The sequence below is a fragment of the Gadus macrocephalus genome, chromosome 3 (genome assembly GCF_031168955.1).
Source record: "Gadus macrocephalus chromosome 3, ASM3116895v1".
NCBI lineage: Eukaryota > Metazoa > Chordata > Actinopteri > Gadiformes > Gadidae > Gadus > Gadus macrocephalus.
This window is the reverse complement of record NC_082384.1, coordinates 22168813-22186500: the sequence shown is the minus strand read 5'-3', so window position 1 is coordinate 22186500 and position 17688 is coordinate 22168813. Positions and strand designations below refer to the sequence as shown.

At 46.7% G+C, this 17688-nt stretch overlaps 1 protein-coding gene across 8 annotated transcripts in view; it reads left to right on the top strand.

Annotated features, from left to right (window-relative positions):
- LOC132453551 (gamma-adducin-like) overlaps positions 1 to 17688 on the top strand; it is an 87487-nt gene that overhangs the window by 29935 nt on the left and 39864 nt on the right. The window contains exon 1 of one of the 8 annotated variants that reach the window (XM_060046484.1): positions 14459 to 14606. The exons of 4 other annotated variants lie outside the window; for them this stretch is intronic. The gene's annotated coding sequence lies outside the window, so the exon portion shown is untranslated. Of the gene's footprint in view, positions 1 to 14458; positions 14607 to 16910; positions 17397 to 17688 lie in introns of those variants that run through there. 3 more of the 8 variants (XM_060046488.1, XM_060046481.1, XM_060046489.1) reach the window with 3 other exon arrangements.

Sequence of the window (17688 nt, the reverse complement as noted above, 5' to 3'; positions counted from 1 at the left end):
ATGTGAAGCATGAGATTAGACTGGACTGGAGTTGGTTTTACTTGTTTGTAACAGTCTACAGAAAAGTGACTCTTTGACGTTCGCAAAAGTTGATTAACTAGTAAGCTTACACATTTCATCCACATAAGGATGAAATGTGAACAGTAGCTATTTATGCGCATGCTGTTATATTGTGGTCATTATAGAACACAGGTTTTGTCTCTTGCCTAACCAGCCAGTCTGTTGTGATCCATTTTGCTTTTTGATCAAGACATTTCACAATAATGGAGTTGCACTGTTAAAGGACTTACCAAACCGGCACATATGCCAACACCTGAATAAATTGAGCGGAACAGATTCTTGTTTTCCCGGAAAATGTTGGCAAGTGAAGGTATTACGAGTGGGAGAACAAAAATAAATTCAGTCTCTCATCCTTGAACTTGTATGTGTACATGACACTAACATTGAGACCATATGCCACCCATGGAAACCTAAAATGTTTTCTTTTATGACCGAATTCCCTATGTCTTGGAAGCAGAAATGCCTTTTATTTCTTTGCTTTTTGTTACAACTGCCCAGGAGGGTTATGTTCTCAACACGTGTCTGTCTATCTGTCCGTCTGACCTGATATATTTAAAGGTTGATCGTGGATTTGCAGCACATTTGTTGTGTAGCTTGGTGATTGGCAAAGGAGGTGGTAATTAACCTTTCATGTGAATCTGCCAAAAGTGGGCTTGGCAGTGGGTGTGACATTGGTCTATAATCTCCAAAAGTTGAACTCAACCTGCCCACCTGATAATTTGGTGGGTGGGTTGGTTATGGGTAAGAAGTTATTCGCTTTTCATGGTATTCAGCGAAAAGGAGGCGCGGCCGTGATACTCTATCCAAGCAATTAATCTAAACCATGTCATATGAGACCAGGTGTTTCTATTGATATAAAAAATATTATCCAGAACAATATGTATTGTTTCTTAACAGTGTGGGCCCTACTGTCAGAACCTGTAGTTGCAGGGATTGAAAATACATACATGACAACACTTTATGGACCAGCTGATGGCTTGTAATATTTTCTAGTATTTTCTATTGGATCATGTCGGGTTCAGAGAGAGATGACGATGAGGTAGTCATCATGAAACAAATCAGTTCAACTTTGGTCAGACTATTATGACAATTAAAACCATGGATAAGGACAAAGTGTTGCCAGATTATTCTTATTATTTGGGAACGTTTTACCAAGACAAACAGAAAGAAATGGACCAAGACAAGGACCGGGACCGGAGCCAGGCTGTGCTCATGCTTTGGGGCCACTTGATGGGGTGGAGCCTTCTCTGCGTTAGCATCAAAGCATCGTGTAGAAGGGGTTTTGGGGGACTTCCACAAACCCCACACCCCAATGTCTGCATCTCATTTTGGACTCTGAAAACACTGGATTCCATCAGCATGAGATAAGGGGCTCTTTATCGGAAAATAGGGAGGAAAAAGTTGAACTGTGTCGTTTGTGTGTGACACGTTAGCTGCCTATTGATATATCAAGGGTCAAGGGTCGTGACCCTGTCAACAAAACGGGGACAAGTCAAATTGGAAATTAAGCCAGGAAATGACATTGAGCACCGGAAAGACATATATATAAGAGACCAGGAGGGTATACGACAAACGCCCAGTTTGAGATGGATCAAGGGGAGGAAGCAGGCATGCCGTGGAGAAAGTTGTTCATTTCTGTTGTATTTTATAATTTCCTCCGCAGCTGGTTGAGGAATGAACCGTATAGTTCAAGGAGTTTGGAAACCTATGCAGCGTTTGTGCCAGAGGCCTGGGTGTTCCCCACCATTGAGAACATCTGTATAATGCAGCACATACCACCGCAGTGTCTCATTGTTACACTGTCCCGGCGCATGACAGTCAAACAAAAAGGCCAGGCTAGGGCAGCAGATGTTCGTGTCTTTTATTTTCTTCCGAAACTTTTCTCTTCACTTTTTGTGGGTCTTTTTTTCCTACTTTGTCCAGTTTGATATAAAATGCAGATGTACTGTAGCCAGCTCGTGGGTGTGGAGTAACCATGCCAAAAGGTTGAATAATAACCACCATACACATATACACAGAGTTCTGTTCAAAGTCAACAGTAATTTATTAGGGGTGTGTACATCCAGGCAGGGGGGGGGGTCCAACTACCTCATCCAAAGCATAAGCCTTAATCAGTCCGTCAGTCCAGTATCCGGGGGTCGTTGCAGGAAGAGTTCTCATCCAAAGCGGGTCGGTACACGGTGGGGGTTATCAGATGGTCCAGGGCACAACGGGTAATCAATGCTATTCGGTCTCTCTCTAGCCCGCGGTACAGTACTCCAAGAAGATCACCCAGATGCTGTCTGTAGTTGCTAGCTCCCCATGGAGCAGCCTGCTCTCCCTTTTAACCCCAAGCCCTGCCTGCTTAACGAGCCTGAGGCTTACCCCGTTTAAGGAGGAAGTCCATATAAGGCTTGGGGGTGGAGCCAGCAAGCTGCAAAATATCTCCATTCAATCATTACCTCCCTCAACGCTATGGATCCCCTCAACGCTATGGATCCCCTCAAGAAGGACACATGGGCAGAACCTGTGGTGGTGAGGGCATGAAAAGGCTCTCTCGTCAACTTTGTTAGGGCTTCCCTATTTGTACAACATGACCACAAGGCTACGAGTACATCAGGAGCCGGATCATCAGAAACCTAGCGCTCACAATGATGAGTCTCTATCCCCGCATGATCATGCTGAAACTGAGGTGTTTGTGAAATACTACCTCTACTGAACAGCATGTCTATCTAATGACCTTTTATTTGGCACACAACATTTTTTTCAGTGAAAGACTGCCACTGTGGTTAAACACTTTGCTTGCTTTATCTGATGAACCTCACACCGACCAGATTTCTGTGGGCGTTGAGGTTTTCACCTCTTTCCGAGAAACACTGCACATGTCTACTTCCGCTTTTGAGAGGTGCGCTGCTCCACAGTGAAAGCCATACCCTGACTACTCAGGCGATACCAGGCGTTAGAGAGTTGCCAGACAACAAACATCTGGGGATTTCTAAATGCAAGACAGCAGAACCAACAGAACTAACATTTGACAGGAAAGGACACCGCCCCAGAAATGATGCTGTTCACCCATCATTGTAGAGAAAAGGATTGTCAAGCAAGTTTTGAATACATAAACAGAGTAAATAGCAAAAGAAGAGTCCACGTTGGGCCGACGGAGAGAGGATCAAATAAAGAGAGAGAGACAGATTGAGATAGGATGGGGAAGGAATGGATAAGGAGTGATGGAAAGTTTGGAGTAAATTAAACAACAACTAGAGAGAATGTGGATAAAGAGGAAAGGGTAAAGAGGCCATTAACCTGGAAGAGAAAAACGTGCATGGAGAGATGAACCTCTCAACACAAACCAGCCGGTAACCCCAGCCCACCCTCCGAGATGCAGCGAGAGTCACCGAGAGGGCGGACAAATGAGCGTTGGGGTTGCAGCCAGGCGTGCAGGACTGGGATTAGGGACGCCTGGATTCACACCCACATGCCCAGGGCCAGCCGGAGGGGCAGGGCGATGAACAGAGGAACGCATTGAAGGGGAGCAAAGGGGGAGAAGGATGAGAGTGTCAGGGAAAAAATGACAGAGGAAAGCAGGAAGATAAAATGGTGCGAGACTGGGTTCACAGTGACCTTGATTGGGTCATGAGGGATCTAAATTCGTCAGGCTTTTGTGCAAATCAGAACATGGCCTGCATTTTTGATGCATGATTCCCTGAAGAAGGAGGTGCTTCTGCAGATGTGATCTTGTCCATGTCGCAATCTTGCTCCTGGATTGATCACTCAGCACCTGTATCATCTGTTAAAGCCATACAGGGGTTGAGGGATTTTTATTGAAATCCTCTCTCACAGAGTCTCACTTTCTCTGATGGATTGAGCACCTCGGTTCAAGGCTGTACTTTATATCGCCCACTGAATGCTTAAACAATGTCCTCATAATCAGTTAAATGTGGAAATATCTCCTCATTCTCCTCTCGACGACACCGGTTCCCAGACATCCATGCCGTGATAGTGGGCGTTTATGGTTGATTAGTTAAACAGAAATGGACTTGAAAAAGTCAGAAGTTGAGCGCACACGTGTGTGTGAGTGTGTGATAGTGTGTGTCGCTGTGTTTGTCTTGGCATTGCCTAGTGCCTGTCTATTGTAGCTTGACGCACAGGCAGTCGCCACCAAAATGCTAAAACCGTCAGAGGTTGTCATGCTTGTTTTCTGGGATACGCTGACCTTTGAACCTTTAGCTCTCTGCCCAGTCCTCATATTCCCTCTCTCTTCTCTTCCTGAACGTATGGAAAGATTCACAGAGGAACAATGCAGAAGAGTCTTTGATTTGCTTGCCACATAGTTAAGGTATCAACTTGCACAGCTGAAAAATCAATTAAGGAGTTATTTCAGGCTCTCGACACTACCGACATACAAGTGACAAAGATTTTTGTCCATTATCCTCTTTATTGGGGTCAACCATTCTTATATTTGTCTTCACTTTTATGTCTGCATTTCTTTATGTTTGATTGATTATTTTGAACAGTTATTGCTGAAAAGCTGTCCACCTGTTTCTCCCCAACCCACATAGTGAGCTGAGATGTAACCCGAGGATTTCGATTTCCTCTTCATTCAAATCATGATTTTCCTGCCGATGTTGACCTAGATCCAAGGATTGGATGAAGCCATTCTGCAGCCAATTCCAGCCATTTTGCTTAATGTCTGCAAAAAGCGTTGCGATATTAGTAACTCTGGTTTTGGATTTGCACCAATGTGGTGGATACATTAGTGGGAGATTTGCTTGGAAGTGAATTGACTCCCGCAACCTCAACGCTTGGAAACCCACGGGTGACTGTAGCTTTCGTCTGGTTTGCCCACTTCTTAGAGCCGACTGTTTACATCAAAGGATGAATTATACTCGGTCATGGAGGGACTGGATTAACAGTTGGAATCCTTTTTAAATTGGATTTTTTTCCCCAATCATTTAGATCAAGTTTTATGACATTAAATACTTCAATCACATGAAATACTTACGATAACCACAAACATTTGAGCAAATTGTTATACCCTCATTCTTTTTTTCTAATGACTATATATATATTATCAATTTCTTATGCCAGATATAGGTCAGAATACACCAAACTGGATTTTAACACCATTGCAAAGAGACACACTCAGTTTCTCATATCCATATCCTGGAGCGCCTTATGGCAGCTACATTTCACCAAAAGATCAGACGTATAATCTTTCATGTAAAAAGATAATCCTTTTGTGCTTTGGGATCCAACCCTGTCAGTTCTGTCCTCTCTGGTTCAACCTGGCTAAACCTGGTTCTACGATATGCATGGCCTTAAGGCCTGGGTTATGTGCCTCCCATGACCCTTGAGGTGACAAATGCACGTGTGACTGTGACACAAGGTATGCTGTGAGTCAAGTATGCAACATCAGAGTAGCTTCTTGACAAGGCCGCCGACAGATGAAAGAGGGCTGTAGCTATTTTGGGACAGATAATGGCCGAAACCAGATACGGGCTTATCCTACACATTTATCCTGGACGTAAGCCCAAGTAGGGGTCTATAGGGGTATTGGAACATCATTCGTTTTTTGTGTTTATTATTCACGTATTATGTTCTACAAGTACTTCTTTGTCTTCTTCCCATTGGCAATCATCTGCTGGAGGCTATCCAAGCAAATAATGGCAAATCATGCAGGACATTATTATTCAGCTGCAGAATAGAGCAACATGTTGAAGTTTAAACACACGAGAAAATGCTCTATAAGTCTTCAGTGCTACATGATTTGCCCAAAAACCTAGAAGTCTCTTCCCAGAGTAGGGTCACCACAGCCATGGGTTTGTTTACTAAAGTGCTCAGTCATGCCCTAAGTGACTCAATGAGTCACATGACGCATTGGTCTTCAGGAACAATGAGTTGCCACGGCGATTCTCTCCTGCCCTTTGGACATCCTCCTAAGCTCTTCCTGATCGGAATGGATGGTGTGTGTGGTACCTATTATTACGCACGCATGCACGCACGCACGCACACACACACACACACACACACACACACGCACCCCTTATGAATGACATTTCATTCCTAACTCCCTCAGATGAGATATTAGGAACAGGAAGGGTAAGGAGGAAGCAAATAGTCGGGTTTTATGTGTGGTTCTGCCAATATCTAATACTGCGGCCATGAAAGTGGAGCTTGACCCTCATCAGGAAGGGGTCAGTATTGTAACAAATGTCTTCTCTTGTCTTGCCAAGATAAGAGGTTTTCAACTCGTGCATCAGGAAATTGTGTTTTTCCGGCTCTCCTGTTTTGCTTTTGTAACATTGCACATTCCCCCGCTGTGGGTTAGCTAAAGTGCCTTCTTCTTTTATCTCATCTTATTAAATCTCATGTTATTCCAGTCTATTGATTTCCTTCTTCGACTTCAGGCGGACTTAATGGATGGAGTCTTTCTCCCCTCCTGGCACATGTCAGACTTTGTCAGTCATTCCAGGTTGTCCCTTCTGTCAGTTCCTATGAGGTCCAGCCTTGCTTTGCCAGGCGAGGGGCCCATTACTGTCCACTCACGTGGCCGAGGCACTGACCAATTATCGCTCTATCAAATTACAGCGCTTTCGCAGCTGAACGAAGCTCCGGTGGCTCTGGCTTTTAGGGAGCGCAAACGACATCGGATCACGCCCCTATGAGTCTCCCAAAGATTGAGCTTAATATGAATACACTTTTTGACCTTTTCCCGACAAGAGGTTCGGTAGGTGGGATGGGAAGTCGATTCATCCCTCTGATATGTTATGGTTATTGTATGTTTCTGATCCTGTTGTCCATAACTTTAAATCATTGGACAATGTTCACTTGGTTACTAGAGATCAAAGTTACCAACCTGCATGCAAATAGAAGTTTTTGAAGATTACTAAAGTGCAAATAAACACATGCAAGCTGCACACACACGCATATGCACTTTGCACACACACGCGCTCTCTCTCTCTCTTTCACTCACTCACTCACTCACACCATCCTCAGCAGAAATCTTGACATCTGGCTGTGTGCCTCTGTCCCCCCGTAGGACCCCACATCCTGACAGGAAGCTTGTCCTCATGCTTTCACACACACGCGCACACAATGTGGCATTACTGGTGGTCAGAGCGATGTTCCACCAAGGCTCTTCCTAAGACAACATTATCCCCCAGTCTTGTTTATCCTAAGATCCTGGTGGTCCCAAATGGGAAACATAAATAGATGATCGTTTTTTATTGGAAGGACCCTTTAGTGAAATATATTTCACCGCAGTCATGGTGTTGCAGACGTCGCGTGGCTGGTCCTCGTCTCCACACATGTGGCCCCAACGAGGGAGGCTCACGGAGGGAGAGGCCCACCAAAGCCAATGCCTCGGCCCTATCAGTCGCTCTCACACAGCTGACTCTCTGGGTCTCTTCCTGCGTACTTTCCCCCTGACGTGCGTCAGCTTCCAGAACAGCACCAGCACGTCGGCACGTGATTGGTTGACGGTGGGGGAGAGGGGAGGGACGAAGCCGGACGGACCCCGAGGAACGTCGCAGCGAGTTGCCGTGTGACCTCGCCAATCAAACCAACGCCTGTTTCCGCTGCTCTCGTTCTCCTGATGGATGCTCTGTAACGATGCGTGTCCCCGGCATGCATGGATACAGCCGGATATGCTTGCCCACACACAAGCGTGCACACACACACACACACACACACACACACACACACACACACACACACACACACACACACACACACACACACACACACACACACACACAGGGCCCCCCGTTTCCCCCGCGTTGGGACAGCCAGTAAGTGAGCAGTGTGGGATGTGTTTGGGACAGGGGGTCACAGAACGGTCCTTCATTGATAGCTGTGTGTTTCCTGTCCTGGTCCAGTCGTCCCCTCTCAGGGTTTCTAACACCAGAAAGAGACCCCCGCAGCTCAATGACATTGTTGCAATAGTAAAAATGGTTAGAATGTGGTGCCATCAGCACTGTTGAAGTGATTGTTAGTCAAAGACTGTTGCCACACAGTTTGCTCTTTTAATGTAAAAAAAAATCCCTAAATCACATCGTAGGAGTCTGTGTAGGCAGCACAGTCTTTGTACTGTAACGGCTAGTTGCATTCTTTTACAGAAGACAAGTGAACGAAGTACTAAAGTGGTCTTCCTTCTGATGTTCTTCAACCTTGATTTAACTTCAAAGTTCCTCGCTCTCAAAAAGCAACCTGCCTCCTTGGCTCTGTTTTTGTCGGCACCGGGGCCGAACTGAGCAGAATAGATGGGCCCCTTTGGCCATGGTTGTGTGTGTGTGGTCGCCCATGTCGGAGTCTCTGACAAAAAGACACCCTGGGAGGCCCCTCCTGTAGAAGTTCAAGCTGGGTCCTTTCACACATTTCCTCGCTTCCTTAGGAAAGAAAGAAATTCCTTCAGAAGTTTGACTTCTACAAGTGGGGCCCCCCAGTTGTGACGGGGTCAGGTTCACCATATTGGGCCCGGTGGGCTCTTTTAGGCTGGGTTCTTCAAAAGGATGAGAATGTCTTGGGGGGGGGGGGGGGGGGGGGCTTATGCTTACCTTCGACAAATTTTCCAATGAATTGAGTAATGTGAACGCATGGCACAACCACGCTACACGGTTCAGCTCGGGGCCTAATCAGATGGGGTATGGGCGCTGGTAAATGTTTGCATGTGGTACTCCAACACTTGTTATCTCCTTTGCTCTCTCTGTCTCTCTTTTTTATCCTTCTAAAGGATTCGCCATGAATGGGGTCCTCGGAGTGTTTAAAGGGAACCATATGCTGCTGTGGAATCCATTGGGATTTTCCGATCTTCTCTCTCTCTCTCTCTCTCTCTCTCTCTGTCTCTGTCTCTGTCTCTGTCTCTCTGTATCTCTCTCTCTGTATCTCTCTCTGTATCTCTCACTTGTTTGCTGTCTCTCTGTTTATCTCCCTTTGTCTCTCGTGTCTCTCTCGCCCTGGGGTGGGGGTCACACTGAGCCTGGTCTGTTTGGATTTGTTGGTTTGAGTTACCATGGATACCTTCATGAGGTGATAACTCAGATTTGTGTGTGTTTGTGCGTGTGTGTGTGTGTGTGCGCATGTGTATGTGGCAGAAGACACGTGCATGTGCAGCTGCATGTGACCGAGTCACACAGTGGACATCATTGAGTCTGGTTTAGCCCCCTCCCCTCAAGACAACATTGGCCCATCTTCTTCAATGAAGGGAGTGTGATAATCTCATTTCAAATTCTGTATCGGCATGAAAAAGAGCTTGTTTGGCGTGGAGCGCTTCGTGATGCTCCTGGGTCTCTGTGTTTTCTCAAGCTGTGCGTATTTCCACATATCCCTACAAAATATACTCCCCTAAGTGAACTCCCACTCTCCTTCCCCTGGCGCCGGGGTTTTAAGCATGAGATAATGGAGGATGACAGCACAGAGTTCATGACACGCATCTTAAAACTGTTGCTGACGGGCCTTTTCAAGACTAAGATACGTCACCACGTTTCGTAAAGCCCGTGGTTTGAGTTGAGCCACTCGCTCTCGGAGGCTACGGGCCTAAATAATGCTTTGTTTTACGGGGACGTCAATGTGTCTTAATAAAGACCTTCTGAAGGTCCCATGTGGTTCTAGGTTTTGCATGAAATAAGTCTTGCTGTTTTTAAAGTAATTTAACTCGGAGGAGACCAAACTCAAGGCATGTGGTGGATGTTGGTCAATGGGCGCTTTAATTGAGTTAGTGTAGCTCGGTTGATTGATGGGAGATTGTGTCCCTAAACAGATTATCGGACCACTGAAATTCAACCACTGTAAATCTATTTGTCCAAGTTGAGGGTAAAGTGATACAATGAATCAATCCAGTGATACTATGCTCCATTAAAATGCACACCTACATTATCCTCGTTAAGTCCTCACTCTTTACTAAAAATAACTATGATAACTTGATCAATTTGCAATATCCTTTATAACCATACCAAAGATTTTTTTTACATTTGTTTGTATACACCAACATGCAAACCATCCAACATCACGAATACAGATTGGCGCCGAGAGTATTTGCCTTGTAAATCCTGCTCTGAACCAGGGCACCGAATCCCAGTGCGCCTCCCAGTGTGTCACAGTTCAACAACCAAAGCACACAATTCTCAGGAAGGATTTGCAACCCTAAAGTTATTGCTACTGGATTTTTTCTCATTTTCTGACCATCACTCAAGACCTAAGGTCTGTAGCCACATGGCTATCAAGTTCTGTGACGTCTTTGTCTCTCCAATAAAGGCTTTGGGATAGCTTGCAACTTCCTGTTCTTCTGAATCCGTGTCATTTCAATGATTTGATTATATCCATACTGGTCAGTTAGCCTGGCTTCCGTGCACTGCTGAAACAGTGTGTGTTGGGTTGAGCCCATGCGGTAGCAGTTAGTGACAGTGGGCCCATGAGCAAGAGATTATTTATGTTTACTTGGGGGGGAGGCAAGAGGGACTTGTTAAACACTGAGTCGCAGGCTCTGTCATTAACCATAATTACTGTCGTTACTGACCTGCAGTGGGTCTGTGTATGTGTTTCTGTGAATGTAGGAGTGGGTTTTATGTGCCCACACGCTGCTGTTCTGCTTATTTGTGTGAGGTTTCGTAGAGGGTATATAATTATGCTAAATGCTCCTGATTGATACGACAATCACAGTCGTTTTATTGAGAAACTCAATTCATACAAAAAAAACAATTCATTCAAAAAGGAAATGTGACGGCGGCGCTCACATGAACCTGAGTATGGTGCGTTCACGGTCGCTGACCTGTGTTACGTTCCTTGATTAATCACGCCGTTTAGGTGCCCTTATTTGTCCTGTGGTGCTCGCGACCATATTCACACACACACACAGACACAGACACACACAAACACACACACACACAGTTGTTGTTCAGGGTTTTAGCAGTGAAATGAAGCTTTAATGTGGAAGAAACAACGGCAATCTGTGCTGAGAATCTAGACTTGAAAATGAGAGGTCGGCTTATGGATAAACTTTGAACTCTTGTTCAAATTAGAATCAATTATTTTCAATCTGGTGCTTCCCGTTCACTTCCCTTCGAGGTTGAAGGGAAGGTCTTCGGTGAGGGTTTCAGTTCGCAATAATATATACAACCACCTGATGCCACCGTTTCAATTCCATTCAAAAAGCTTTGTGGCACGACTATTGTTTTGAACAGTATTACGGATGCATTATTTATCTTTATTTTTTGTACTTGATGGAAGTATGTTTTCTTTCCCTACGAGAGTTTTGTACTCTGTTATTGCATATTAATAATAAAAAAATATTGATAAAAAAAGGAGTCAAATACTGTTGTTAAGGTGGCCGCCCTAACCATACAGTGCTGGGGGAAACACTGTACCCCAAGGGATACTTTGGTAGGTTCTATATGGCTTCCCCTGATCTTGATTCCTGGAATGAGCCCTTTTTAAAGGAATGGAAGGGCTTTTGTGTAGAGTGGAAACACCTTTCGACATGTGTATCCATTTTCATGTGTGTGTCTATCCGTTTGTCTTCGTGAGTGTGTGCGTTGATCCGATACGCGTGTGGAATTCTCTGATAAGTATCTGTACTAAAGATACGCTGACCCCATCATCTCTTTGCTCTGGGGGGGGGGGGGGGGGGGACAGCTTTGCCCTGGTGCACATGAGGAATCCCAAGATAAAGAACCCAGATCCTTAGGGTAGGTCAGCCTAAGCCAGGACGTTATACAGAGTTCGGTTTAACTACAGGTACATTAAGACTATGAGGCCTCACAGGCTTCCTGACTCGTTCGAACCACTTGCTCTGGGATTTATGCATACTCCCTCACAAGCTTTGCCTCTTAAGTCTTGTAAAAAAAGGCAGATACAGAGGCCAGGCAGGCATCTACCCTGGCTGCTGAGACGTGGAATATACGATATGACGCAAGCCTTGTAAAACGCCCCCCGATGATCGTTTGTTTACAGACGTTTGGCCTCAAAGAAGCGTCCGCAAGGGCCCCGTCATCCCAGCTGGTCCAAGCACCATGTTGAACTCATTTTAAGGGCCTCAGGACGTTGGGTGGAGTTTGCAAAAATATTTCCTCTCCTTTATTTATCCGCATGGCTTTATCCTCATTTTTAGAAGTATAAAGGGGTTCTTCCATTGTGTGTGTGTGTGTGTGTGTGTGTGTGTGTGTGTGTGTGTGTGTGTGTGTGTGTGTGTGTGTGTGTGTGTGTGTGTGTGTGTGTGTGTGTGTGTGTGTGTGACGTGCACCCTGATCCCAGTGTTTATATTGTGTGTTCTGTTGAGTCATTCCGACATTTCAAAATTCAAACGTATCTCAAACCGCGGTCGTAAACGTATTTGCAGTCCATGTGCAAGACACATAAAATGTGTGTGTGTGTGTTTTGAATTCTTGCGTGTTTTCTGAGTTGGGTAACAGCGCGCTCAGCCAGGAGACAGTGACAACATTGTTCACATGTCTCCGTGAAGTGAACCTCAACGCGTCCCAGTGTGTTAAACATTAGCTGTTCTCTGAATGCCTTCTGCCCTTCAAACAGGGATTAGCCACCACTGAGGAGCGCTCTCCTTCAAACATAGAACCACAGGCCGCTGAGAGCCGCCGAGACAGCGGAGTGACAGCTTATACAGGGTTAGGTGAGTGTGTGTGTGTGTGTGTGTGTGTGTGTGTGAGTGTGAGTGAACTTTGTATACACAATATGGTGCTTGCAGACAAGCAGAATAAAAAGCATTATCTTGGCAGAGGAACTGAGACATGTCTACGTTTATTGCCTTGTGAGCTGTGATAAGGCAGGCAAATATGTTGCAGTATTTTGCTCTTGACATTTTGGTTAATCCAGCACATTTCTATGAGATTATTACTCTTTATTACCCCTCTCCCGTTTTTAAGGCAAATTAACACAGCTTTGTCTGTTTTTTTCCATTCATTTCGTCTTCCCAGTGTTATCTTTTTAATACGGCTCCGATAGCAGCTGCTGTATCTTCCACTGTAGCACTTGTTGCACGGAGCTGTGTTCCCGACTGAACTTCCAATAAATCCTCCCGTCCAATCAGCAGGGCTCCTGGGCCGGTCCGTCCTAAATCCTTCTCCCGAAGGTCACATAGTTAAATCCTGTGCCGATTCCCACACCGCGGTACATCAGGAAACTGAGACCCAAGGCTGATTTAGGCGCCACCGGGATTGCTCAGGACGGCTCCCCAGGGACGGACAGGACCTCTGTTGCCTTGCGGTGTAGCGGCTGTTTGAAGTGGTTGAAGTCTAAATATGTTTTATGCAAAAAAAAAACGAAAGAAAAAAACCCACGCCATCGGGGTGGCCTCACAGCCGTTAACACGGAGCGTGTTTTGTTTTCTTAAGAAGCACCACCGGGATCTCTCTCTCTCTTCCCACTCCAGCCACCCCCATCCCTCTAAGATGCGTTGCCGGCGGCCATGTTGTTATTCTAGGTGTGAGATGATGGAGGGTCCTAATAGAGAGGTCAAGGGCTTTGTGGCATTCCTTAAGGGTGTGAGTCAAGGCACTCCCACCTTTTGACATTTCTTAAGGTAAGGCTTTCCGGGGAAACCGGGTAGGATAGGGCGGGGATTGTTGCTAATGCTGATGGTGTTCTTCTCAGTGTTAATCTTGTCGAGCTCTAGGGCAACTTGTAATTTACAGTCTTCAAAGGGAAATGATGACATTGAACAGTTTTCCTTTCCAAGTACATAAACGTTGAAATAAACAAACCCAAGTAGTACAAAGCTAAACCTTCAAGTCCTGAACCACGCAGTACTGCTGCCGCGGAGTCTACGTTCTTTGGCACATCGTGTTCTAAGAAAGAGTGAGTGAAGAAGAACGGTAACATTAGTAAAATCCTAAAATGTCTGAGTGCATCTTGGGACCTCTCTCTGCTGCAGTGCTCTGATGGTTGCACCATGGTGGCACTGCACCAAGAATAGTTCGCCTCATATTTAAACATCCATACCTGCCTTCATTCAAGATGTCCATTCATTTAGTTCATATTTATACAAATGACTACATGCAAAACATTGAAATGACTATTCACCACATGCTTTAAATGACTCCAGAGAGACAAACATATTATAACATATTTCAATACTCCAAATCAAGGCAAAAAATTCATACATAATGCAATACATCTTACATAATGTATAATAATTACATCTGCATATATTTTCAAGCGCCTCATGTTTTCGGCCGTTTGGAAAACCCCGCGGAGCAGCCTTCTACGTTTAATTCACACACACTCAAGTCCTTTCAACGGTCCCTGCAGGCAGACGGGTCCCTGCAGGCAGCAGCTCTGAGTCCTCTGAGCGGTGTTCTGGGAAGGCCCCGGCTCAGAGAGCACCCCGTGGGGGGGGGGGGCAGGCCGAGGCCAGGAGCTCAGCCGGGCCGGTCAGTGGGTCACTGCGGGCGGGCCAGACTCCAGAGGGCTGATCTCGCGCTGCGGTGCGGGCGTCGGCAGTGCCCGGCCGGTACTCTGTGCCTCGCTCCGGGTCCCTGCTGACGGGGACAGGGTTCCCCAGAGGTGGGAGGAGTACCCCCGGTGCGCCGGTCGATGGCCGTGAGGAGGTTGAGGCGGTGGTCCGTGTCCCCCCACCGCCGTGTCCTCCTCGCAGCCGCTCACAACCCTGTTTCTCCTCGGTATCAACCGAGGCGTTCGTCATTAGCGAGCCCTTTTCTTCCAGACTCTGGAATAGTTCCAACGTATGGAGTTCAGTAGGCTGCTTGGACCAGCTGGGATGACGGGGCCCTTGCGGACGCTTCTTTGAGGCCAAACGTCTGTAAACAGACGATCATCGGGGTTCATCTTACAAGACATCATGCCTCGCGTCATATGTCTAGTTCAATCCAATGACCCCCATCGTCAACCACAAGCCGCTCCTGTCCCCTAACGTCTAATGAACAAGCTATCCTGTTGCCCAACAGAACCCAGACAGAACAACACCTTTATATATCTGCCGCTGCTCGTTGCCCCTCAGTTGGGGAGCGGGCCACGTCGACGCCTGTCAATGTGCACCATGAGTCAGGGCTCACACTGCCAGCCGAGCTAGGCGAGGCGATGAGCTGAGCCAAGCTGCTGAGTGACTCAGCAGCCGCCTAGACTGCACCGCTAGTTTACTCTAAGCTCAGGATTTATTCTCTTCACTGCGGAGAAGCACTGCAGACGGAGAGAGAGAGAGAGAGAGAGAGAGCAGTGTGTCGCCGGAGCAAATGCTTCAGACCCGGGTTCTCCGCGGGCCTTCTGAAAGACGATGGGTACGTTGATAATGCTGATCTGTGTGAAGGAGCCATGCCGATTAAGGAGTTCCCCCAGGACAATGCAAGCCTTTTGTGATTCGTTTTGGAGGACGGCTGCTTTCTGCAGGCGGCCCTCCTTAGAAGTTCAGCGGCATTGGCTCCGTCTGAGATGTGCATTCGTCTGCTCTCGTGCTGGTTTATACTTGTGTGTGTTTTGCTGCTCTGCGATAATTAGGCCCTGCGGGAATGCTAAACTAATCGTTGACCGTAACCCCTTTTGAACTTAATGAACCGATTGAAGTGGATGCAAAGATGAATGCTTGTTTGTTGCTCGCTCACCTATTGCCACAACGTAGAGGTAGCGTTGTCATAGGAGGGGAGACTTCAGATCTTAAAACGTCTTCCTGACAAATATTGATTTGTCAAATGTGCTTCGGTAGACCATAGCCTTGTTCTTTGAGTTTGGGTAGACAAGCTGCAGATATAATCACTGGGACTGAGAACTCAGTGAAGCTCGGCAACAAGCACGCACATGCACAAACACACTCTCTTATTTCCCTGCATTGTGTAAGATGGGAAATCGGACTCTTTCATTTGAATTGCAATTTCAGTTGAGTTTTACTGGATCACTTCCTGATCCTCTAGGCTATTAGGCCCTGGCTATGAAATATGATCTATTGCTCTTCATATTCCCAGGAGCTCTGCACTTAACCCTAAGAGAACATGAGCAGAACAATGAACTGTTCTTTGGTTCTGTCCTTCAACAGATTGAAGTTCTTCTGTTGTTGCTACGACTATTGCAACTATAATACTGCGCTTCCCTTTCCTCTTATTCTCTACTTGTCTCTCTCCGTGTCTCTCTCTGTGTGTGTGTGTGTGTGTGTGTGTGTGTGTGTGTGTGTGTGTGTGTGTGTGTGTGTGTGTGTGTGTGTGTGTGTGTGTGTGTGTGTGTGTGTGTGTGTGTGTGTGTGTGTGTGTGTGTGTGTGTGTGTGTCTCTCCACATTACACCGTCATTAAACAACATGTTTTTCTCGGGATTCATGGGGGGGCAGTGCTTCGCGGAACAAGCCTAATCATACCGTCATCATCCAAAGGTTGATTCACCTGTTGGCACGGGCCGTGTGATGTTTGTGTCCGCTGGAAACCCCACAACGTAGTGGAAACATGTGTGGATGTATGCATGTGTGTGTGTGGAGGCTGGCCTGAAGAGTTGTTATGGGGAAAAGAAAATCCAAATGACATAGGAGAGAAGCAACTCACACACACACACACACACACACATAAAGAGAGAGAGGGAGGGAGGGGGAGAGAGAGAGAGAATGGGAGAGCGACGGAGGGAGAACACAGTGCGTAAGAGGGAGGAGGAGGAGGGGCAGCTGCTGTGCCCTGATTGGTCTGCTTTAGTGTGTGTGTGTGTGTGTTTGTGTATGTACACGTTTGCCAGTGGGCGGGGGGATTAAACCACCGTCACGTGATCCCTTTAGCCTCTTTTCCACACAACCGCACACAGCTCACATTCGCCTGAGAGCGCACTCGCGCACATACATGCGAAGACGCATGAACGCACCACCACACAAACGCACGCACGCACGCACACTCACGCACACTCACAGCTGTTGAGATTTCTCGGGGGGAGAGAGAGAGAGAGAGAGAGGGAGGGAGATAGATAGAGGAAGAGAGTGAGAGTGAGAGTGAGAGGGAGAGGGAGGGAGAGGACACAAGCGGACTAACCTGTTCTGCCGTGGGCTGCCTGGATCATCCTCTCGGCGCAGCTCTACGTTTGATTCGTCCGCCCCACCTCTCCGTCGCCGGCTCCACGCGGGGAAGGCTGTCCAAGGATTTGTGCGTGCGGAGCGTCAGAAGGAGAGAGAGAGAGAGAGAGAGAGAGAGAGAGAGAGAGAGAGAGAGAGAGAGAGAGAGAGAGAGAGAGAGAGAGAGAGAGAGAGAGAGAGAGAGAGAGAGAGAGAGAGAGAGAGAGAGAGAGAGAGAGAGAGAGAGAGAGAGAGAGAGAGAGAGAGAGACGGCAGTAGGGAGGAAGGAGAGAGAGACAGGGAGACATGTGTTTTGACTCAGTTGAGGGCGACTACCACTTTGCGTTCGGTCTCGTCCACTGACCCAGGAGGAAGTCCCAGGTGGGTTGAGGCGCTCGCCTGCTTTTTAATCTCGTTTTGAAGAGATGTTTACGTATTTTTCCTTTTGGGTTGTTGGCTCGGCTGATTGGGTGGTTCCACTGTGTTCCTTATGGACGTGTGTTTAATGGAAGTGTTATCAATTGGGTTGAACTTGTTGATGTTTTGCTTGTGTGTGTGTATGTATGTCTCTGTGTGCAACTGAGGCAACTGCGTGTGAACGCAAGATTATTATCTCTTGTGAAGACTTTGAGGGGGGAATTCCATGTTTGCATGCTTTGACTCACACAAATGA